This window comes from Neodiprion lecontei, chromosome 4 (assembly GCF_021901455.1).
Source record: "Neodiprion lecontei isolate iyNeoLeco1 chromosome 4, iyNeoLeco1.1, whole genome shotgun sequence".
In the NCBI taxonomy this organism is placed as follows: domain Eukaryota; kingdom Metazoa; phylum Arthropoda; class Insecta; order Hymenoptera; family Diprionidae; genus Neodiprion; species Neodiprion lecontei.
This window is the reverse complement of record NC_060263.1, coordinates 26,063,217-26,087,726: the sequence shown is the minus strand read 5'-3', so window position 1 is coordinate 26,087,726 and position 24,510 is coordinate 26,063,217. Positions and strand designations below refer to the sequence as shown.

At 36.0% G+C, this 24,510-nt stretch overlaps 1 protein-coding gene across 1 annotated transcript in view; it reads left to right on the top strand.

The window, feature by feature from the left end:
• The first annotated feature begins 4,964 nt into the window (after positions 1–4,964).
• LOC107217371 overlaps positions 4,965–24,510 on the top strand; it is a 67,640-nt gene continuing 48,094 nt past the window's right edge. Inside the window, exon 1 of the mRNA XM_046738873.1 lies at positions 4,965–5,252. The gene's annotated coding sequence lies outside the window, so the exon portion shown is untranslated. The remainder of the gene's footprint in view (positions 5,253–24,510) is intronic.

Sequence of the window (24,510 nt, the reverse complement as noted above, 5' to 3'; positions counted from 1 at the left end):
CTGGTTCGTTTCTGCTACGGATGCGTTCCGAAATTAGCTGGTAGACCTGGCAGCGCTGAAAACTCCCTAGGGCAAAGTCAGAGATACTCACGAACTCGACAGCACAGAAGAGCTAAGGGATTGACGGTAGCACCGGGAGCTAATGTCGGACCGCAATAACTACCTAAGGGCAGATTATTATCGTCCAACGAAAATATTGCGCTACGATATCTGGTGGCAGAAAATTTGCGGCTCTGTAACCGGCCTGTATTTAAATACAAACGGTACTCGTTGCTGTATTTTTTCCAAAATATACGCTCAATTTAACTAGCCTAACGCCTCACAGGCTGCACAAAGTTTTTTGTATCTCAATATTTCTGGTAATTAAGCTAGAACGCTCGTTTACCAAATTTTAAATTATACTCTTTGTCTCGCGGAGCAGAGTACACAAGATTTAGGATTCGTTACAAGAAAAAAAAAAAACACACTTGTTTACAAATATACTCTGTACAGTTAATTAGATCCTACGACCGACTTTCACGGATATCGAAACGCGGATAAGCTTCTTCGATCGACTTATGTCTACTATCTAACCTCGCGCCGGATATCGCAAAACCTGATTACACTTTGCAATTCTATTTATATCGATAATTATCGCCTGCAATGACAGGGATGACTTGTGTATAATAATTTTAGGCTGATCGGTTACGTCAGCGTCGCGACGATAATCCGGTATCAGTGAAGAAACTCGATCCAAGATTGAAAATCTGAAAATTCCGAACATCAAACGTCACGTGGAATTGTTGCACAGTCGAATGTATTTACCGTACAACTTCAGCAATGTTTGTCTGACGTGAATGCATATACGTATGTACGTATAGACAAAGTTCAGCACGATCCGCAGGTGGAGCGAATCAAAAAAAAATAACACACCGGGTAATTAGAAATTGTTCAGTGCAGGGGGACAGTGTAATTGTTAATGGCATTCCATCCTTTGTCGTTGCAGGATGAGCACGTAATAACATTTAGACGGTGTACCGGCTCGGTTTAATACGTGTATTTATAGAATTGTTGTTGTTTTCACCGCATGCAGCGATTATTATACGCTTATTTTTTATCGTTCTCTGTCGCATGCTCACTGCAAATGTCGCTGCAATTAACCAAACAGAATAACTGCACGGTAAAAAAGAGGATACGAAATCAACATGAGTTATAAAAAATTCAAGTTATAATTTTCGCTACTGAACAATAATTTCATTTTTTAACGCTACATCAATATTCTAGTAAAATGTGCGTGGTTGCAATTACTGTTGGTATTACAGGGAAACGTGTTACAAGTAACTGAGATCAGTACGATTATTGTTGCCCACATGCTGCAGTTTCTCGTTATTGCAGCATTAAATCTGTGTGCATCGTTTACTACATTTTCAGTTGAATAAGTTTATTATTCCACCAACATCACATTATCGCAATGATTACAAGATAATATAGTACGAGTGACCATAATCAAAACTCACGCTATGATTTTTTGGTTTCAATTAGAAAACTCAATTCATTATTGTACGCAGAAGTGTGTATTCTTTTGTTATGGTAAAAAGTGAAAATAGCTAAGATAACTGCGTAGTATCCATGGCTAGAGATTTTTCTCGGTATGGAATTGAAATTCAATTCGTATTAAAGTAGGAATACAACTAGTTTTTATCGTGCTGCGTGAATACCAATCATGATACTTGAAAAAATATCGGAAATCTAACAATTCTACGATATGAAGAAAATGCATCAGATCTTAATCGAATTTTTTGTCTACCGTAATATAGTAACGGAAATTAATTCACATCACGTTTATCAACTGAATATTGTTTTGTTCCACATGGAACCGCGTTGATAAATGGAGAAACAGTGTGAATAAATATTTCAGGCTTCATCTATCTTGGTGATCAATGAATTAGATAATGGAATTCATTACCTTATTGGTAATTTGATAACGAAATAATCGAATAATGAGCTAATTTAGCGAATTTATGTACTCGTAAGCTGGGACGATTATTTGCGAAATTCACGAAAAGCAAGTACCAAAATTATGCACAAGAGCTTAGAAATCGATTTTCAATTTCAGATCGGTCGAAAATGGTAAAAAAAAAAATTAACAGATTCGTTAGATTTTGCAAACGAACGCAATTGAATTCGAGAAATGAGCGGACGAAAGGCTGTAAAATTAAAATGAATTACGGTTCGAGCAAGGTATTCTGAAACGATGAAAAAGTTCACGGCAAGTCAAGGCTCAGAAGCGAGTCTCCGGTGCAATTCGTCGTTATGTAATCATTTCGCAGAAGCGAAACAGAGCGTATTTAATAAAATACTTCTGGACAATGAAACAAAAAACCGCAACGATATTTATGGCCTAAGAAAATGTCGAGTCGCGGATGCTTACTTTGGCACGTAGGAGGAAAATTATGAAATATCAGCAGTACAGATGTAAAATTTTTTTGTACGTACACTTCCAACTTAGGTTCATGCCTGTCGGTATATATTATATTTACGGAAAAGAATTACGACCGTAATGTAGTATTTCCGAAAATAGAAGTTCGCTCGTAACGTAATGTCGTTTTTAAATATTGCTGTGAATTCTTTTCATTCGTGTAATTTCTGAGCCAAAGGATTGTTGGTTTTTTACTTTCATCTTGGCATATTATTGATTGAAATTATTTACAATTGCCATTAAAATTGGCAGAGCATAATTCGGAGAGTAATGGAGAAAACGTGTACAAATATACTACAATCGATTAAAATAATTTGTTTAACGCACCGCAATAATTTACGGTTATCCGACGAGTAAAATTTTTGAAAAAAGACGGTCAGTGAACCTTGCGACCAACTTTGCAGTAATCGTAAAAACATGATAAAGAATAAAGTAAAAACAAGGTTTAATCAAAAAGTTTATCCGACTTTAACACAGTTATCAATTTGCTTTGAAACTTTCAGAGAGTTGCTGCGCGGATTCAAATTCACTTGGAATGTATGTTATTCAATTATTATCATAATAAAACAATTTGGTTTTCAACGACAACTTCCTGCCTTTTTAATTTTACACATTTAACCACACAGGTATAATTTCGGTTGAGATAAAATATTATCCAAAAGTAATATCGCGTCTTTCTTGTTGACAAAAATAAATCATTTCCAGAATTGATTCGACATGTTTTGGTTCAGTATTAATAATCGAATTCAAGAATTTCTACGAAAACAGGTTTACGGCTATTTAATTAAATTTTTTGTTTTGCAATGGACCGCTTACAACGAGTAGAACAATCTCAATGGAAAATCAATATCATTTGCACAAGGTCTGCTTTGAACTTTCGAACGCGACCTGGATAATGAATTTTCGCATAATTTCTAAACGAATAAATAATTTTCATACGTATCAACTTTTTGCTAACGAATTCCTACAGTTGCTGTAAAATTACCGTCACGTCACACCTTGATCTTTAATCGTTCTACTCGGAGTATCATTCAATTTTATTTGTGAACTTTTTTACTGCAAGTACCATTTTGTTGTTCAAGGGAATAAATTGGAAATAGCTGTTCACTGGATCAGCGTTTTGTCTTTAAGTGTAGATTTATTCATTCCTCTTGAAATCCCGCAAAAGTTAAGATTAATAGTTCAATCTCAATTGTAGTATTATATTTATCAGGAGTAAAGAAAGTGGGTAAAAGACAACGACTAAACTTCTCAGTTAAAGCATCATAAAAAATTGTTCTTTCGCGTATAATCACACGATGTATTTACGAGCCTAATAAAAGTTTAAGACGCCATACTTTTCTCTCTTGTCTTTATTTCATGGGTTCCATATGGCACATTAAGTTGCGTGGACGAGGGCGTCGTATCAATGCTGCGATTCGATGCTCATATAGCGTATAAAACAGAAGTATAGCGATAAAAGGAAATTAAAAGAAAAAGAACACAGTTCCACAAAAGAATCGTAAAAACGTCACCTTCAAGATTCCTACCTTCATAAAAAAAAAAAAAAAAAAAAAAAAAAAATGAGCTTTAACCAGTCGTAGCTTTAGAACAATCATTATGAGAGCAAAGTTGTATCCTACTTTTTTCTACCTCATTCGATTATCCGTTGACGATATCATTCGTTTTTATTTTTTTTTTTTTTATCGCACCAAAGTCCGTTTTTGTCTGAATTAGTACTTTGTAGCAAGTCGTAGCTTTGGAATGACAATTAATTTGCAAGCAAATTTCTATTCAACATTTTTCTCTTCCATTTAATGACTTAATCACAGTTTTTTTCGCATCGTTTGTAGATGAAGAAAAAAAAAGGATACGTTTTTTTTATAAACTAATACCTATCAGCAATTACACGTGTAACTCTAGCTCGGAAAGGATAATTATTTTGAAATCAATGTTCTATTGAACATGTTTTTTTCCTCGTACGATTATCCTTAGTATCGAGGTTTAAAAAAAAAAAAAATTAATAATAAATTTGTCCACGGTAGATAATCGACCGAGGCATAAAATTATTCAATGATATCTGTGTAATGTATGCATTACTTGACATTTCAATGATCGTTAAAAAGGTATGCCTGTATATTTATACACCTTGCCAAAGTTCATTTTCGGAAATTGCGCAGCAATCTAAAACGTCAACGTAAAAACTAGTGTTTACGTTTTCGAGGCAACCGAAGACTTGTTGTCTGGGCGTTTTTACGATAGTTCCCAGACTTCGTAGGCCCCGAAAATTCAGGTTTCCAAGTCCCAGAAACTACAATCCGTTGCACGCCCGAAGAGTCGAGAGAGTATTTAATATCCGACTTGTTCCATCGGGGCCCTTGCAAGGCCCTCGGAGTACGCAGGCGTCATGCGCGCATTGGGACCGAGGGCCCACCTACGCCAGCTCTTTCTCTTATTCAGTATCCCCACCCGAGCAGCCGGTGTCCAGTTATGTTGCCGCGGCGAGTCGGGTCTGCTGGAATTGTTGTGCTGCCGGCCGTCTTTCGCCGAGCGTACCTCTAATAAGTCGTCGATAACGTTGGTGCTGCGCGTTTCGCGCGAGATAAGCGACGTAGCTTTTGTCCCTCCGCGTACGAATAAAACGGTGCGAAATTGTTAACAAACAGCCGAGCTGTGACCCGTTCTGCGAACGCCGCCCTCTTCCGGCGAGCGAGAAGCGCCAGGAAAACAACTCGGGCCCAACGCCTAGACGGTCAGGCCCAACGTCGTCTGCGTCACAACTGCACAGGATTACGTATACGTACACATCGGTCAGGTAAGGTGCCAGTAGCCTGTTTCTGACGTGCATCGTCGAGCACGTGCAAATCCACATCCCCCCTTCTGCCCGCGGGTCAGAACTCACTGAAACGGCCCTCAAAATGGGCCCGATCTCGTCTTTGGTATGCAGCGGCTCGTTCTTCGCCGCGAGAGACGGAGACACCCGATCGGCCGGCGGTCAGCCGAAGCGGAAGAGCCGAGCCGAGGGGCCCCACCTGCCATATTGAATCGCCGGACCCCGGACGTCCCAACTTTTCTTTCAACGGGCCCCGTGAAACTTGCGACTTTACCGGCTTTTCGTGCCACCGTTCGCAGGTGTCGCAACGCTGCGTTTTCATTTTTGTGCAAGACTCACAATCCTTGGCGCCCGTTTATGCCCGAGCTTAGAGAACCGGTGCCTGCAGCGACAGCCGAGTCTAACGACTTTTGGGACACCCTGTATATACCGTATTATACGGTTTGTGCTTAGATATGGGGGATTATATACGCAGTGTGCGTGAAGGTTTAGAACTGTTGCTGCAGGAAAGTTTTTTGGCAAATGTTAAAAGGTTATGGTTTTCCGCATAAAGGCCACAGACTGAATATTTTGCTGGAGAGTTGATTGTGAAAATTTCGATTACAGTAGCGGGCTTGGGTCTTATACACATTGCTTTGGCGTTATACGGTTTATACAAATTTCGTACGTTACGGTTGTTAGAAAATCTTGGAAAAAATTGATTACACCGTTACAAGGAGAGTTTAAATATGGTTCGAATTACAAAAGAATGTGATGCGAGTTTTCATTTTTTATCCACAACTATTACACTTTTCGATGTGTGGTAGAAAATAGAAATAGTCCAGGATTGTTTTTGAATAAATTGAGAAAACTCAAGTTCAAATCGTACAGTTGCAAAATAGTCAAAAGGAAAAAAGTATATCTTCAGTTCTCGAAAAGTCTGAAAAGCTTGAGGGTTTCATGTTTCGTTGTCAGTTTTGCTCGGCCAAACATGGGATTGATTGTATAATATTGTCAACTCAGTCTCACCTACGCGCAGACCAAATGGGGATCACGTGTTTGCATTACTGTCTTTTAGACTAGATTACAGCCCACGCGATTCGAAATTATTCTGAATCATTGCGGTGAAAACACAGGTCGTTTTCCATTTTGAATATTTATAAATAACGTGAATAATTGCATAAATAATAGGATACGTGGTTGTAAGAAAGAAAATTTGTTCATACAATTTTTATCGAAAAGAGAAACGCAGTTTGTTTCGAACCTTGTAACGCTGTTCTTGGGATATTTTATTAATAGAACAATTATACTGATGAGTCTGCTTATTTTCAAATTTGTAAACTCATATCGGACGTCAAGAATGATTTGAGGATTATTTGTTGAACGTTATAACGACTGTATTTTATTGTTAGTTGATTTTAATCTTTTGTTTCGTAAAAACATGACTGTAATCAATTAATTGTGAGAAATTGTGTGCATGAATATTTCCTGCTGAAAAGAGATGCAAATTTTGTAATATTACGAACGCTTCGCTGTTTTGTTGATTTTCGCATCCATGACTCATTTTTTGCAAACTTTGTTGCAAATTTGTAATTCAATTAATCAACACGTAACTCACATGGAAAAAAAAAGCATAAAAATACGTGAACCGATGTATTTTACTTGTTTACCAGAACTTAACGGGCTCGAGTTAAATTATACATATTGTTATTAGTATTACTAGTATTACATAATATATACACAAAATATTGAGAGTATTTTGATCGAGATTTGTAAGCTTGTTACTTTTGAAATTCACCAGACAAATTATTGGCAAACGTGTTTAGATATAGGATATATCAAAGAATACACCGGGAACGTAAAAAGTCATTGTTGGAGAAAAACAAATTATTAGTTTTCTATAGAATACGTACATGTGCTTATATACGCATGTGCGCATAATCTACCTGAAATGATGTAACGATTTTCTGACGCATTTGGATAACAATGAAGATATATTGCATAACGTTTGGTTTGGTAAAAGATTTCGGCTCTTTGTAGTTTCCTCGTTTTGTTCAAGAATGTGAATATTGTGCATAGGTATAATATGACATAGGTACATTTGTACTCTTTTTTTTTTTAAATTTCATTCACGAATACCACCGACGAAACACGAAGACACACCCTTTTATTTCATATTTCAAATAATTTTTTGTTATTTTCAATAACTATATAACATGCAAAACCAAATTCAATCGGGTTCAGGGCTTTTATTTGTCGTCTATGTTATACCGATAAAAATCATGCGCTTCGACTATCCTTCGTGAAAATTTATCCGTAATCATTCAGAACAATACGATCGATTCCTCCAATCATTTTATAATTTTTATTCTTCCATATTTGACAAATTTGTTTCCTTCTACATTGTTTTATTTTTTATTTTATTATAATTTTTCAAAACGTTCGCCGTTGATAATTGCGACAAAATTAATAACATAAATCTTACCTAGATCAGTCACGGAGTTTGACTCGACCGATTTAATTTGTCTTTAACCGTCCGCGTGAAAAACGATCGGTTATTTCACTTCGCTGCGTAGTTGATTTCGGTTCGTTGATCGATGCTACGACGGTTTGAAACACCTCGTTATACTCGTATAGTAAACAATACTCGCATTTTGCCCCGTGGCAATTGTAACAAGAGAGATTTTTATTGTCTCTTGGAAGTATCATGCCCAATTTCACTTCGAAAAACACACTAAAATAATTTCTAGACGCCTGGTTATTTTCCACGGAAAATTTTTACCCTTTAAGAATACGACGCTCGTATATTTACGCATGCATGAATGCATGTTTTGACACCCACGATGACACCTCGAAAAGTGCAACGAAACGGTGACAAGACATTAACGATCAAGGAACCATCGTCTATTCGGATAATAATTCATATAAGGCACGGGAACAAGTGAGAGGAAAAGCAGCAACGTACATTCAGAATATCTTTCCGATTCAATTCGTATAAATGCGCAATTTCTTCGTTCATCACTTACATGGCATTTGAATCGCCCGCCATTTAACGAATTTCCGGTCACTTACAACTCTACACATATTGAATTCGATACTCCAAGAAGAAACACATTTTTGAAAAACGGCACTGCAGCCACGTAATCTTTAATTACCAAATTCCCTCTGTAACCATTGATTGTTATTACATTACATTGCAAAAGGTATCACAGTTTAAAAACAAATTCACACTAAATAATTCAATTGGTACTGAATTTTTTTTCTTCAACTCCACGAGACGTAAGAAAACACTTTATAGGTACATGTATCGGATTATGAGGAAGCACTTTCTTCAACTCCTTCACAACATGTACGCCAAGTGTTTTATTTGTTTACCTTTTTACTTTCGCAAACCGGCTTTCTGAATTGCATAAAATTGACCATGACTCGTTCAACCTTATCTCTACGACGGAAATTCAATGACTGGCAAAATTGTAAAATAATGCAATGTGCCTGAGAGTAGCTACAAAATATACATATACACATATAAGTCACATGTTAACACAACATGCATATTGCTTGTTTGTACCCATCACGCGAATAAAATGTCTTAATCGATTCATTCGATTAAACTATTGACGCACCTTCGTCGATCCCCCTTTAATTCTGGCACGTGTAGAAGTTTTCGATCTGCAGATTCTCTGAGGCATAAAAACCGAATTTAGAATTACTGCAATAATTGATGCTACCGCTAGTTTTCAAATAACAGTTTCTGAGACTCTCAGTTAAAAAAATATACCGCTGTTATAGTTACACATCCAGTTATCCGTCAGCTGTTTAATGCGGTTGCGAAACTAGCTCGCAGAAATTAAATTGTGAAAACTGACGCTGCAGAGAAATTTGCCATATATTTGTACATATATACGTGTGTATATATATATATATATACATATATGCATAGGTTATTCACCTATTATAACACGTGAGGTGAAAAATTGCTTTCAACACTCACCTGTGTGTCTGCAGCTACAAAATATAATAAGCATTACAGAATAAGGTTGGAATGCTACCGCGGGTATTTTTATTTACGTTCTTATCTTCGTATCGGTTTTCTTTCTCCATTCTCTAGAAAATATTTACATCAGAAAATTTTTCCTGAACTCAAATTATGGACTTGGGAATTCCGAAATTGTACACACGTTGCTTTGCGTCAATTCCGAAGGACCCGAAAGGAAATAATGGAAATTTTCTGTCTAACTTTTTTGTCTTCGGAACATATTGTTTGAAATTCACTCGAATAGAAATCCGGTGTGTAAAATTATTCACGGATTCTCATGTTCACAGGTGAACACAAGTGAATATATATACATATATTCTCGTGTTTAACCGAACTCTGTGTTCGAATTGAAAAATAATTAGACTCGACGTGAAGAAAACGTGTACACTGTACAGACACACACGAGAAGAAGAAATAACGTCGGTTATCTCAGGTCTCGAGGTATTAGGTCAGGCGAATAAATTGGCGTAACTTATCTCTATACTTTTTATTTATCACCGCGTATATAGAAAGAAGAGTACCAAACAGAAGATAATAAATGATAACAACCAGTGACAATAGGTATAGAGATGCGTTATTTAAAGGTTTTTTAGATAAAGTTCAGAGACGGCTGGAGAGTGATAAGAAATTAACTATTTTTGGGTCGGCACCGTGCGATTCCATGACGCAATTATGAAAAAAATCTTAATGTCAATTTTGGATGACACATGTGACGGACTTCGTCCCACCATTCTCAAATGGCTCTTTCATTAAACCCGCGGCTTGTCTTTTGTTTAAAAACTCTCAAATCTGTCGATATTATCACTCATAAATATAGAAATAAGTTTACGGTATAGATAACGAGAAATACGTTGCAGCAAAATGCGATTTTAAGAAATTATTCTGAATCATCGGCCATGGAATTGCTACAGATGTATATTCGAGCTGTTCAATATTTTGACGCGGTTTAAAAATTTGTAGAAGTTGCAGTATAAAATGTACAAACACTTTTTCGTACAGCATTTGCAAACGGAAAAAGCAAAACGGTATTTTAATTTAACCGAAAATTGGTCATTCTTTTTTTACTGCGCTTTTGTTCCACCGTCGTTCTAAATTCCCCCGTTCGAAAAACACCGATCCTAATTCAGACGCAATGAATATCTTCTCCCCACCCTGTTTAGAAATATAAAATATTACATCACGTTCCCTTCGCAGCGTGTTACTAGTTTCAAAAAAATGAAAAATAAAAAAATACTCTCCAATCTTTTTCCGAGTAAAAATTTTCGTGCCATATAATAATCGATCTTAGTATATCATGAGGGAGTTTTAACCCTTATTTCAGCAGACAGTTGTGCGTAGTAAACTGAATGCGTTAAAATACAGTTAAATCCCCGCGTATTCGTCGGACACATGCGAACGGTGCACGTATGCCTACGTCGTTCTATACGTCCGTTTGGTAGAAGGTAAAAGAGAGATTTTTATCAGCTGAATACGGGATATGGTCACGATAATTTTCTCCACGCCACGAAAAAAACCAGTCTGTCGACCCGGAATAAATGCACGTGAAAACGACGAATTTGTACCTAAAATCGTAGAACAGTGTACGGTGCAAGTATTAAATTGTCCGCGGTCGTTTTATTTCTTGCGATTATTTATTTCACTGTTTCGAAAATCATCGGGTGATATAATTATTTTTATACTTACGGTGTAAGTTAATGTAACGTACCTAAATGAGTAGGTACGGTATAATTCGTCGATTTGAATTAAGAAAGTTGGAAAGCCTGCAAGAATCAGCTTCCGTTTATTAAATTCACACATTCGTAGGGTGCGAGAATTTTTCCAAGCTGAGAGAAAAAAGATACAAAAAATATAAATTCAAACCTGGACAAAGATTTGTCACTTCAAAAATCACTTCAAGATTGTTAAGTATATGACAGATTCGTTCGATTCTATGCCACGATAATTTATTTTCTTAAAAAAATTACTCTCTACAACTCTGTTGACACATTTTTTTTTTTTGCAAAATACTTGTATCGGTATATATTTAATTGTAAAAGATTCCACTGATACTGATTTCGATTAAAACAGTGATATTAAATTTACCATTTAAACCAGAAAAAAAAAGAAAAAAATCTTATAATAATAATAAGTGAGGATTAGAACGAATCCATCACGCTTTTAACATTTTAAATCGATTTGAAGTGAAAGATTAATGCTTAAGCTGTGATTTAAAATTTTAGAGTTTGTTTATTTCTCTCGAGATTTAAGAAAAGTAATCGTAGCTTCCACATATGTAAATTTTATAAATTCTCAACGTATGACCATCTCGTAATTAAATCAACAGAGCGGTATTGAATTTCTACTCACCAATTTTCCTACAAAGAACAATCTGCACGTGAATAACGAATGCCATTAACTTAAACATACTTACACACCTACCTGTGCAGTAAATACGTAGTTGAACATTAGGGAATTCGGAGAAGTTACGTAAAACTGAATTCAGCATCTCCGATTCTTTTTGTTTCTAAATCGTCTCAGCCATTCTCGTTCGAAGCATGAAGATTGCGTAACCTGCTAATTACTTTGATTTCCGAGTATGCCTGAATCTGACGTCGGTAACATGCATTTGTCAGAATCATTAATAACTGATTTAACCACCAACACTGAGTGAAACTTGTACGCAAAACACAAGGTAAATTAAAATATATATATATATATATATATATGGGGCATTCCACGTCGATTTCACCAGAGTTTAACTCTCAACCTCTTGGATTTGGTCCACGAGTTTTATATTTGACGTTGGTTGGGATGTTTTTGGTTTGGGCTTCAGATATGATGTAATTTTTTATTATGATTTTCAAAAATGTCGCAATTACTGTCGAAATATAACAATTTAAACGGCTTTGGGGATGTCATAGGGGTTATAAAAATCTGAAAAAACAACTTGAATGCCTTTCGAGACCTGGAACAACCAGATACAAGAGGGTGAGGGTCAGACAGACCCTAGTCAAATTGCCTTGGAATGCACCACGTATGTATATGTAACAAAAAAAGCGTTCCTTATTTCCGTCACACTTTAAATCATAGCCGCAAAAGGAAAGAGCGTTTGCCGTTTATTATCAATGTGTACTCTCTGTAACATGAACAACGTAGGTACATAAATGTTTAATGTATGTAAACAATATCAATTATATATTCGAACAAATTGCGGCTTGAGGTTACATACACTGGTTTTTACTGCACTCCTTTATTTACTGCTTAGTAGATATGTAGGTACGCATGTACACGTGTATTATAATAAAGATTAGTTTGTTGAAATTTTCTTTGATTAGCGCGTGAGAAAAAAAAGAGAGAGAAACAAATACCGCGAAGTGCGATACAATTTAAAAAAACAGACGAGGCAAAAAAAGAAAGATCTTCGCTGTGTCACGTCAAACTTTAACCACGCAGTTGTAGCAAGGATCCGTTCTAAGATAAACGAATAAGTTATATGTTTACACGCACGTTATCCAATTAGCTACAGTAATTCGTCATCTGAAAATCCTGGTGCTCTAACTGGAATGTATAATAAAGCATAAAAGAAAGAAAGAAAAAAAAAAAAAAAAAAGAAAAAACAAGCGGCAGAGGACAAAAATGGACGTGAATTAATGACACTTTTCGTATCGTATAAATATTATAACACCCGTTTCTTATGTTACGTTTACGTCACATCTAGAAATGCAATGATCTTGAACGTTTTGGATCGTTATTCACTTTTTTTTTTTACACCGTCACCTTAGCCTCGGTCAGAAATTTGTTATGTTTGTTCAACTTTGTCAACTATCTGACAAAAATGTTTGCAGCCAAGTTCAAGTGACTATATTGTGAGAAATAAATTGCGGAATATAAGACATGGAGATATATTATTTGTTATATTATGTATTGCTAAATATATATTTGAAAATAAAAACTAAGAATGACTTCTTCAAGTTGTTACGAACTAAGAAGATCAAACTGCAGGTGTTTTAAATCGATTACGAATTAGAAATTAATATCGTTTATAAATATTCTCAAAAAATTCCAGAGGATTTTTAAATCGGTCCACAAAGACGTTAAAAAATATAACTATAATTGTAATTTAAATCAAACTGTGTAAATCGATCTGTTTTTTCGTTCGGTTTCAAAACTCACGTGACAATTCATTGTGAACTCCACAATTCGTTGAAGTTGAACAGAAATTCACATCGAGTGCAAATTTTTGCATTATAAATTTTTCACCTGAAAATTCATCATCAGGATTTATTATTGCGACTGACAGGTAAAAACGTAATTTCAGAATTATCTTGCGGGGTTTTTAATACGCAGCAATTAGCAGCGGATAACCGTTTCGAAGCATCCGTTAAAGAATTTCCGAACGCATGTGTCGTAACGAAAAATAATGACTATGGAAAAATACATCGAATTTTAGACACAACCAGATGTTAGAAATGAGTCAATTTCAAATATTAGCCAGCGGTCTCATCAGCACGTGATAATATAACAAGTTATCTTAGTTATAACTCAATCGACGGTTTCAGCGAATTCTGTATATGAATATAACCATTAGCGCAATGTTTTCATCTCTATTATAAAACAATGTTTATTAGTAAACTGCAAACACGCATAAATAGCTGAGGAACTACCAAGTAGCAGAACATTGTACACAAACAAAGTTGGCATGCCTGCGACTATAATTTCCACCTATATTATTATACGCATCGGTTTGATTATAAATCATCGCGGTAAATTTTTTTCTCTGCATTTTTATTTCTCTTCTTTCTTAGATTTTCATCAGTAGAACATAACACTCGATATTTCTGAATTTATCACGAATGATTAAGGATGTTCGGGACATATAGTCGGCTAGAAAATGGGTCGAATAAAAAATAAATAAATAAAAAGTCTATCATCGTCTCAATCTAATCGAGTTGAATCAGATTTTTACAGTGAACATCTTGTCATTAACAACGGCAGAGAAATCACATTTTCCCAATATTTTTTCACCGAAAAGTCCCTATAGTTCGTCTGATTCGATAAAAAGTAGCTCATTTTGTTCGTAAATGACTTCCCTACGAATTATATGTGAGATAGATTCTTGAGTTCGTGAGTTGACAAAATTAAGTCCGATATGTGCAATCGTATTAATCTACAGACGTTGAACTTATTATTTAATAAGTAATATTATAATCGTTGATCACAATTTGACTCAGACGATCTGTGGAAAATTAATCTACGAATTAAATCACCTATTCCATTATTTCCAGCTAGACAAATAATGAGATTTTTGTGATGTCATAGTTAAAATATCGACGTGTTTACGTTTTAATTTCAGTGTTTTACGATTTTCTCCCCCGCCGCAGTAATTTTGAAATTTAAATGAAACAAGACCAGCTTCAGTGGCGCTATTTCAAGCTCTGTTTCATCGCCTTTTCGTTTCAACATTTTTTAACAGGATCTGATTGAAAAGTTACGACGAGAGAAATAAAATTGTTGAAAAAAAGTTCCGCAGTACTATTTGCACCGAATTATTCAATCGGAAGAGTGAATAATTTTTCACCCTCTTTAACTGGCAAACTTGCAGTATCTTTGAAAAAGAAAAAAAATACAGGAACAAGAAATGAAAAAGTTCGAACGAGCTTTGCTTTATTCGCCCTTACTCGTACCTACTAGGGGTGGAAACTTTTTCCGCATGTTTTATTTTTAATTTTTTCCAAAGATACGTAGTAAAACGCAAATTCGATTGCGAAATCGATCGTGTTTGGATTGAAATGCGAAAGGCGAGGTGTGCGTACTTTGCGGATAGACATCCTTGATTGTACGCTGCAAGTATGCTTCTTGAATCCTAACGTCATAATAAATTGGCTAATTTATCGCTATTTTTTTATATTATAGCATTTTTTTTTCCCCTACTTCTCTAGCATCTTTCTTCTCTTTCTCCCAACTGAAACATCCTCAATTCCAGTACACCTTTCATGTTTCCTCGACTTAATGACATAACAATCTTAATTCTGTTTGATCATACAAGTATATCACACATATAATATTCCAATGTATATTTATTTACCTTTCAAAAAAATAGTTCGCGTAAATTGTCATGTTAAGTGAATTCCATGCGAAACCAACCAGCATCTGACTCTCATCATTTTTGATTTTGTTCAAAATTGTTTCTGCGATTGTCCTAAATCTGAAACGGTACCCTGAATTTTTTTTTACATTTTTTATTCAACCGGTCAATTATTTATAAATATTGAGAGTGATTTTGATAAGGATCTTGTTTAAAATTCTCAAGAAACTTTCGAAAACTCTATTTTCTTTTCCAAATATTTCAAGACCGGGCACACGACGGGCTTATTTATTTCCATTTTTCATAACTTTAAACATTCGTAAATATTTCAGCAGTCGAATACAAAATCTGAAAAAATTCGGGGTACCGTTTCAGAGTTGTGACGATTGCAGAAAAAGTTTTGAATAAAATCAGAAACGGTGAGGGTCGGACGTTTGTCAGGCTCGCAAGGCATTCCCTATACATATATTGCACATTTTGTATAGGATGCGAATTGCCAGATCGTTCGGTTTAAGCTTCATTGGAGCTTCCGTTAGTTTAGAAAAATTATACCCACATCGTTTTTATACCTAGATATATTACATGCAGTTTCCGTTTTAACCGATTAAATCTCGGTGGTCAGGGGAGCCGAATCACGAGTGGCGTCGCAAAACTTCGAATCAGCGATGATGGAATACTCATACATAGGGCATTCCGTGCCAATTCAACCGACATCCGATCTTCACCTTGCCAGATTTTTACCGTCACCTTTTATCCCGTCTTGCGAGGCTAAATCGAGTCTCGGTATTTTTTCTCAGCCTTTCAATCACGAACGGCTTTCATTATGTACGTATAAGTTGGTCAATATTGACTGCAGTTACTTCAATTACTGCGCACATAATCGAATTATCAAAGTCGAAGTTTGTTTTCAATTGAAGTCTCGCAAGTGGTACAAGAGGCTCTCAAGTTATTTGACACAAATTTTTGCCGTGAAAACAAAGTGCTTGAAGCCGGTTACCGAAGTGCTTGTTTTGTGTTTTCTATTTTTCCACGCATATTCAATTTTACAAATAGTTCTTTCGATACAGCTGTTTAAATGAGTCACTGTTTCATTTGTCACATCCCGTATCGCGTTCCGATAAGCTGGTTAAAAATTATTGCGTGGTATTTTTTCATTTTCTTTTTCGTCAATTATTCTACCATTCAATTTTTTATAATAGCACATACGAGTATATTCACAATATATTAACAATCAGTTCCAATCATCGAATAACAAAATTTTCTAAAAGGCGATGCCAATCTTGTTCATACACATTAAGTAAACAAGTAACGGATCGTGAAAAAAATCTGTATTACCAATGCCGTGCAAATCGGCAGCGAAAATCGAGTAAAAATGGGCTTAAAAGTTACTCGAATTCTCATGGAAAATCCCTCTTTCACATTTCGCGTCAAACATACGAACAGAAATATTTTCTCCTCTTCTGATCCCCGGCGTTTGACAAAGATTTCATCTAAATAATTGTCAAATCATTTTACAATATCTTTTCATCTAGACGAATAAAATAACGCCGTATGTACAAGTATTATACCTATATGTATAATTATCCGCAACGAGATCGAGGATAGTTGTATTATTACGTGTGAAAGGAAAAATTTGTACCTATCGCTAATTGGATCTCATTATGCCCAAGAGACGTCTGGCACACAGCGAGTCGCACAAATATTTACAATAAAAATATTCCACCGGTTTACGTATAATTGACGGTGGGCTCAATTAGACAAATACGTACATAAAATGCACAAAATAAAACGGAAGAAAATTTTCAATATTACGACTCGAGCGAAGATTTTCGCGACGAGAAAACTGAAATTTTTTAAAAGCACAAGACTTGGTGAAAAAATTGCAAAATTTATAAGCTTTGCACTGTTATTTGTTCGATTTAAACCCCGGTACTTGAGTTTTTTTTAACCACTGTACAGAAAATATGTCCTATAACTGTAATTAACAGAATCGTATCGTATTCAATTTAATTGAAAAATTATTTGAAAAGTAATAATTAACGCGAATTCAGTTTTCTTCGATAACAAAAAAAAAAAAAATTTCCCGGTTCTATGGTCGATTATTCTTAATGATAACGAACCTATTGGTGTACTTAAATGTATGACGTGGGAATAAAAATATAGATGAATATCTGTCGAATGTGGTTTATGTGACACGTCGTAACCACATAATCGGGTGATAATTATTGATCTTTAGCTGTGTAGGTTTGTTATAAATGCGTCTATTATTAGTATTATTATAAACTGGAAAACAAGGGCGGAAAAAAAATAACTGTTCGCACGCATGTGCGATGTTACACCCATGCAATACAGGACACACAGCTATGTATGTACGTCAGGACGCGGAACAGATTGATGTATCAATTTAAACAATTTAGCCTGATTTTAGTTCGCTTTGACACATGACTATATTCACGTGAGTTAATACAGCACTCCAGGCGTGTGTCCGTGTTTGTACTGCAAAAGGCATTTACGTGTGTGCGAGAGACGGTGAATAAGATAAGTGTATAGTGAAAATGAAATCGTCGACGTTAAATTTCGATACAGTCAAAATTTCTCGGCAAGATAATACCGCTTTAAAAACTAAAGTAAAAACAAACAAAACAAACAAAAACATCGCTTCAAGGTAACGATAGTTGTTCTTAAATTACAGCCGCTGATACGCGAGTGAGATCATCCACTAAACTTGTTTCGTACATTTAGTTTGTTTAATATTTAATTGAACTGCGACATACAGAGAGTCATGATTAAAAGAGCTTAAAACCTTAAACACCTTTCTCTCCTTTCCGCAGCTAATTATGGTGAATTTGCTTTGTGGCAAGAATTAATTTTTTTTTTTCCTTTGTCTCATTTGTAGCAAGAAAAAAAAAAGAGGAAAAAAACGCGTTGTGCAAACGACGCGGCGGATTCATTTTCAGCATGATACTTGAACTTTTTCAACGATCGTGTTTCTTTACGTAAATGTGATACCCATCTCCTATAATGAATAAACGTAGGTAGGATTATGAGCGAACAGCCGTCGACTAATTGCTTCACAGTCGAGTTTTTACCGTATATTAGGTGTATACATAATAATATTATATTCGCGGTGATATTTGTTCTGGACTAGCACATAGAACGGGTGAACGTAGTTGTTTCTTTTCCAAGGTGTAAGGTTGCTACAAGATTGTTCTGACGGATATGAAAAAAGTGACTAATCAGACGGTGTCTGCGTTAAAAATATAAAAAGCTGCGATTACAGCGAGTAAACGACCGGCGGGGATTATAATTGTGTACCAAATGTGTACCAAATCGTAACGACAGTCTTGTCATCGTTGCAGCGTAACTCTTTAAGTTTGAATCATTGAAAATTCACCGATACTCATTTTCAAGTGTACGCTGTTAGGGAAAAATCGCTGCGTGTACGATGTGGAAATCAGTAAAAAAAAAATTGGTGAAAAATTACTGAAACGGGAATCGGTGAATTTTTAATCATTAAAATTTAGAGATTACAGCCGACTTTTTTCTACTTGTGAGTTGTATTAACAATAAGAAAAAAGTAATACCGACTGTGCAGTGCAGCGGAAGGAGCGGAATGTTTATTTATCGAAAGTAGTCTGGAGACCGAATAACAAATTATAATTGTTTCAACGAAAGATTATTTCACAGTTGCCGTAAAAGACGATAAAATCGTTTTTTGATACAATTTTTTATTACCACAAGTTTCGCGAAGAATCGCAAGTAACGAAAAATAACAACATACGAGATATCAAGCTGTTGTTTACCTCGAACACATGAAATCCCGTCCTCGCTGAAAAATCCGTTTTGTTGTACTAGGTACCGTAGGTTATTACGTCATATAATTTTCTACTAATTTACTTTCGTATAATTCGCTATTCATTAGGTCGGACAATTATTTGCAGCTACTTCGTATTATGGCCTGTAATTTTCCCTCGAAAAGCAATAAACGAATATTAACGCAAATTTGGAATTCCGCGTATTGTTTTGATTTGAGAATAAAGATAAAGAGAAAATCAGCGTAGTCGCTAATTATTGTTAGTATTTCTTCTTTTTTCTTCTAATATTACCAGGTATAATCTATACTTTGCCGGTTGTCGATAAATGACTTTATAATACAGTCTTGCCGTTCTTTTCTTCTCATGTTTCTTTTGCTTTAAAATTCTTCTCTTCTTTTATTTGCGGACCATTTTGATCTGATCACATGACCCTAGCTAATTTGAATTATATTTTACTCTCACGACATATTGTAGGACTTGGAGAAAAAATACGATTTGCAAAATTGTACATGAAAACGAGAAGTTAGTTTGCGGTTAACCATTTCTAACATAATTTACACGGTAAAGTCTCTACGAAAGTAAGGAAAATCTGAGCCTGAAACAAAACGACACGACGCGACATTTGAATAGATAAGTTAAAAGAATCAGTCAGAGTATAAAAACATTCAGTACGGAGATTTTTTCATCAGTGTTCGATAAAATAATTTCTTCCCGATCCTTTTTCTGTTGTATTCGTATCTCATCGTCTCATTTCGTTCAGATTCACGATCAAGCTTAAACGGTCTGGACTAACCTGTACATAAAATCTCGGTAAAAATATTGAATAATATTATAGTTCAACCGAATGTAAATTTATTTACAGAAGCTAATTAACGAACCAGCGTGTCTAAATAATGTAAGCATAGCGTGCGGTGTAAAGCTCCAGGATTCAGTTATTGTAGACGCTTCACACTTCAAACGGTGGTTGAATCCTTCGAGAACACGATATTATATTCAGTTTACAAAATAAAAAATAGAAGAAACGGAGAAATATAAAAACAAGCGAAAAATGTTTTTAAAATTCTACTACTCATTTTGTACCTAAAAATATTATCTTTCGGTCCCGTTAAAAAATGCGAATAGTTATAAGGACACGCAGCTAGATATTTCTCTCGGTGTGATGTTATCTCTGATTTGACGCTGAGTGTAAATCACCTGTAGAAATAACGTTGACACCTGTGTAAATTATGCACGGAAATTTACCTGATTGCGAGTCAAGTTCAGCCGAAGATCTTTACCACCAGCCAAACATACCCTCGAAGATCGTACGGATAACGACGTTTCGCATCTGACGCGTCCATTTGTGCATTCTCGTCTGTGTGATGATTCCTTACGCGTGCGATGGTTAAAAAGTGCGTTGACTCCTGGAAAAAATTCGCCGCTGTACGTAACTTTTAATTATCACTTCGCTCCTTTATACGTACACACACTTGCAAGCAGTTTTCTACGTTTTACATTCGTCTGGGTCGTGTTACAGAATTGTCGCTGCGCGAAATTTTCCAACGGTAAAAGAACGAACATAACTCGGTCATTGGAATCCTGGCGACTAATCCTGACAGATTGGAATCGTTCTTTTATCCTTGCGCGCCAAAACGAAAATTGTATGCGTCTGAAGCTTATGGTGAAATGCGATGTACATATATGTTAAAACCTTTTTTCAAGAAACGCAAGTCCTCGTAAATGCGTCGCGTGAAAATGTGGGTGAAAAATTTTACCATCCGCATTATACAAAGTAAGCTCATTTCTCGCTAAAGATAAATTCCCGATAATTTTTTTTTTACCCAGTTTCGAAGCGCATAATTAAGCCGAGTCAAGCTTTGCCAACGACTATTTTGTGATAGAGCACAGTTTTCTGACAAGTACGTGATATTTTGCAATTCGATCAATTACTTATTGTCAAGGCACGCATGTCGACCAAGTGTTGACTCCGTCGTCGTTTTTCTCTGGGAAGAGAAATACCGAGCAAAAAAGTTAGTCCATCGTTACAGTCTGTTTCTAATATTCTCATTTTCCGAAGCAGTTTAACACACCGTACGCGGATTTTTTCTCTTCGTCGATACATTGCATCGGCAAGGATATAACGAAAAGATCGGCGTATAGAAGACAAATCACAGCCGATTGTCGTATTAAACACTCGAAGTGGGACGGAGAGGCATCTTGAAAATTTATTCCTCGTGTTCTTCGGTGTATTCTAATTTAAATAAAAGAAAAATCAATTGAATGTACGACTTAATCTCAATTACGAAGCCACTTACTTCGATCGCTTCGATAACTAGATGTTGATGATTAATGCTAGTCTGCTAAATCGCCTTTGAACTTCAGATCTAACGTTCAACGTTTCAACAATTACTCGTCATTTTACTGTAACGAAAAAACTAAAGTACGACGATTGGTACAGTTTGTTTATTTGCATAATTTGGAGAGCTTCTGGAGAAAAGTTTCTCGAGTTAATAGATTGTACATTTTCACTACAGGAAGCAAGAAGAAAGCTGGGCGTAATTACTTCCAGCGTAATAATATCGTCTCTTAACGAGATGCGTAATAGTTCCCAAAAATCTATGAAAGACGTGGTATACGGTATTTGTGAAAGTGTTCCGAGTGGCACGATGCCTGGAAGTTGACTTTCATTTCCGATCCAGCCGCTAAAGAATCGTATCACGTATACACCGACTTGCAGTCCTCACCTACGGTGCAATGGATGTTTCGGAAAAAAAATTCACGCAAGTCCCAAAGAAAATATACAGCCCTTATAACTCAATAGTCACCACAGACGATCATTAGATCATAATTAGAGTGCTAGAAAACGGCAAAGTTTAAAGAATTCAACGTCAAGAACATTTCAATCCCGGAAAGAACAGCGCTCGGAAGCCCGAAACGATTCTCTCGTGACGCGACGGTGTTTCTGTTGTTAATAGGATGAACGATCAAGTGCCTCTCAAGTACCGAATGTCAGCTCTGACCACACGAGTGTCTAAAAATAATCCCCGCACATTGGTATTAAACCGCAGTTTAACGAGATGTGTCGTAGGGTGTAATTCGACGACTCGGTTGATTGATAATTGCACGTGTCATGGATTCCACGGTTTCTAAAAGGAAGAGATTCGGCCTTAGGCTACGTTCCAGTAATCCCGATCGCCACTTCCTAATTGGCAGCGACCGTTTCCTGCATCACGGTTCATCCATCCAGCGCTGTGAAAGCGTCAGGAGCTGACCGGCGAGACCTTGTCAATTTCCAGGGTCAATTTCATCACGAGGGGTCGCTTGGTCACTTAGTCTGTACGACTTGACGAGCGAGTAGTTCTCCCCCCGCCCCTCCCTCTCTCCCTCTCTCTCTCACTCTCGCTATTTCAAAACACGCGTCTTAAATCGCCTCGATTATCCCTCTCTCTTGAACGACTCGCCTTTTAAGGTTCTTCGGACACGTAGAAGCAATGTAAAGATAAAAAGCTGAATTTTTTGTATTTTATTAATCGTTAATAAATACGTGTAGGATAATTTTTTGAGAAAGATCTGACGTGTAGTTTTTGGGCGATTAGTTATTAAAATATGGATATTCAACGTGTAGTCAATAGGGTATCTTCTAAACCCTTTGGATGAAATTTAACCACAAGTGCTAAAGATATTATTACAAGAAATTGTATTTCATATTAATCAATTAAATATTTTTATCTAAATGATCGAAAATTCACGTAAATATCGATTAGCCATATTCAATGATGAATGACGTATCTGACACGTGAAATTGTGGCATCGTCGGATAAAAAAACTTTTTACAATTGTTTTCTTTGCAAATCGTCGAAATTGTTACGTCGAAATTGAGTCGTTTCATTACTCATTTTGTAAATTTATAAATGAAATTCAATTAAACACTGGCAACAACTACATAACACACATCTATTTTATGGACGGAGGAATGCTCATTTTTTCAGTCTGCGCATTACAACGTAAATCACGGTGACGAATTCGTTGATGTAATTGGTAATTATTAAGAGCCATGGGCATATGTATTAATTAACCAGCACGCGAAAATTAACTTTGGAATGCTTTCTCCTTATAAAAGACGTGTACTCGTATACGTTTTATTGGAAAAACGCGTCAGGCGATAACGACGGATCGGATTCGTCAACAAGACGCGACGATGCCAGTGATTTAGCGATAAGGAATATCTCTAGATCTAATCGCATCGTCACGTATGCGGTAGACAACTGTTATTTATTATACATACACGAATCCTCTTCTGAGATTTGCTTAATTTCAGTGGCGATAACGCGCCTCGCGATTAAAACGCGAGATCATCGGACATCTGCACTGCGTTATAATAAACATATTCGATAAAAATTTCGGTATTATAGTAACGTTACGCAACAATTGTTTATAATTGATATATATCTCGCTTTTATTATTGTACACACACACACACAGACACACCGTTATTGGTCCCAGCACGTGTTCAAAATTTTCTATTAAACACATCTGCCGCTCCTCTTCTTTTCTCGGACAGAACACAATCTCTACCTACGTGCAGACATTTATATATATATATATATGAATGTCTGCAATGTCTGCGTATATATATATATACCTACGTAGTTTATACACACGTATTTGCAGACGTGCAGGTAATAGCCGTGCGCGCCCTGGCATGCCGCTTATTGTTAATCATGTGCGTGACAAATGTTGAACGGAATGGATTTCGCACGAAATGATACAGTCATTGCACGCATATACGTCGCGATGGGTAACTCGCGTCGAACACGTATGACAATGAATGCAAGCGGAAGACTTGAAGTGAAGAAAACAAGATGTATATGGGGAGTTCCATACGTGATGTGCAATCGATTTGTGCGATGTGAAAAAAATAATTACAAATTTTGGACTCGGTGTAACTCGCAACTTGTAAAAGGTAGAATTTTTATTATTTAGGGGAATTTTTTTTACAACCCATTAATTGACTAGACCAAGTTTGAGACAAATCGGAAGGGGTGTGGACAATCGATTGCACATTGCGTATGGAACTCCCCGTGTATGGAAGAAATGGGAACTATTGACTCAATATAAATGACAAACAATGAGAACAGCAGTTTGATATTCGTCAGTGAACGTGAAAAAAAAAATGAATCAGGAATGATGAAAAAAGAAAAAATTATTTAACCGGCGTTAATTCGCTCGGAGTCATTCAAATGTGAACAATCTGCTTTGTCCCAGATTCTCATAATTAGTACCAATAAAAAAAAAAAATAAACTTGAATATCCAATAATTTCCATCGGGTCATTCGCCTGTATTAAGAAATGATAATTACACATCAG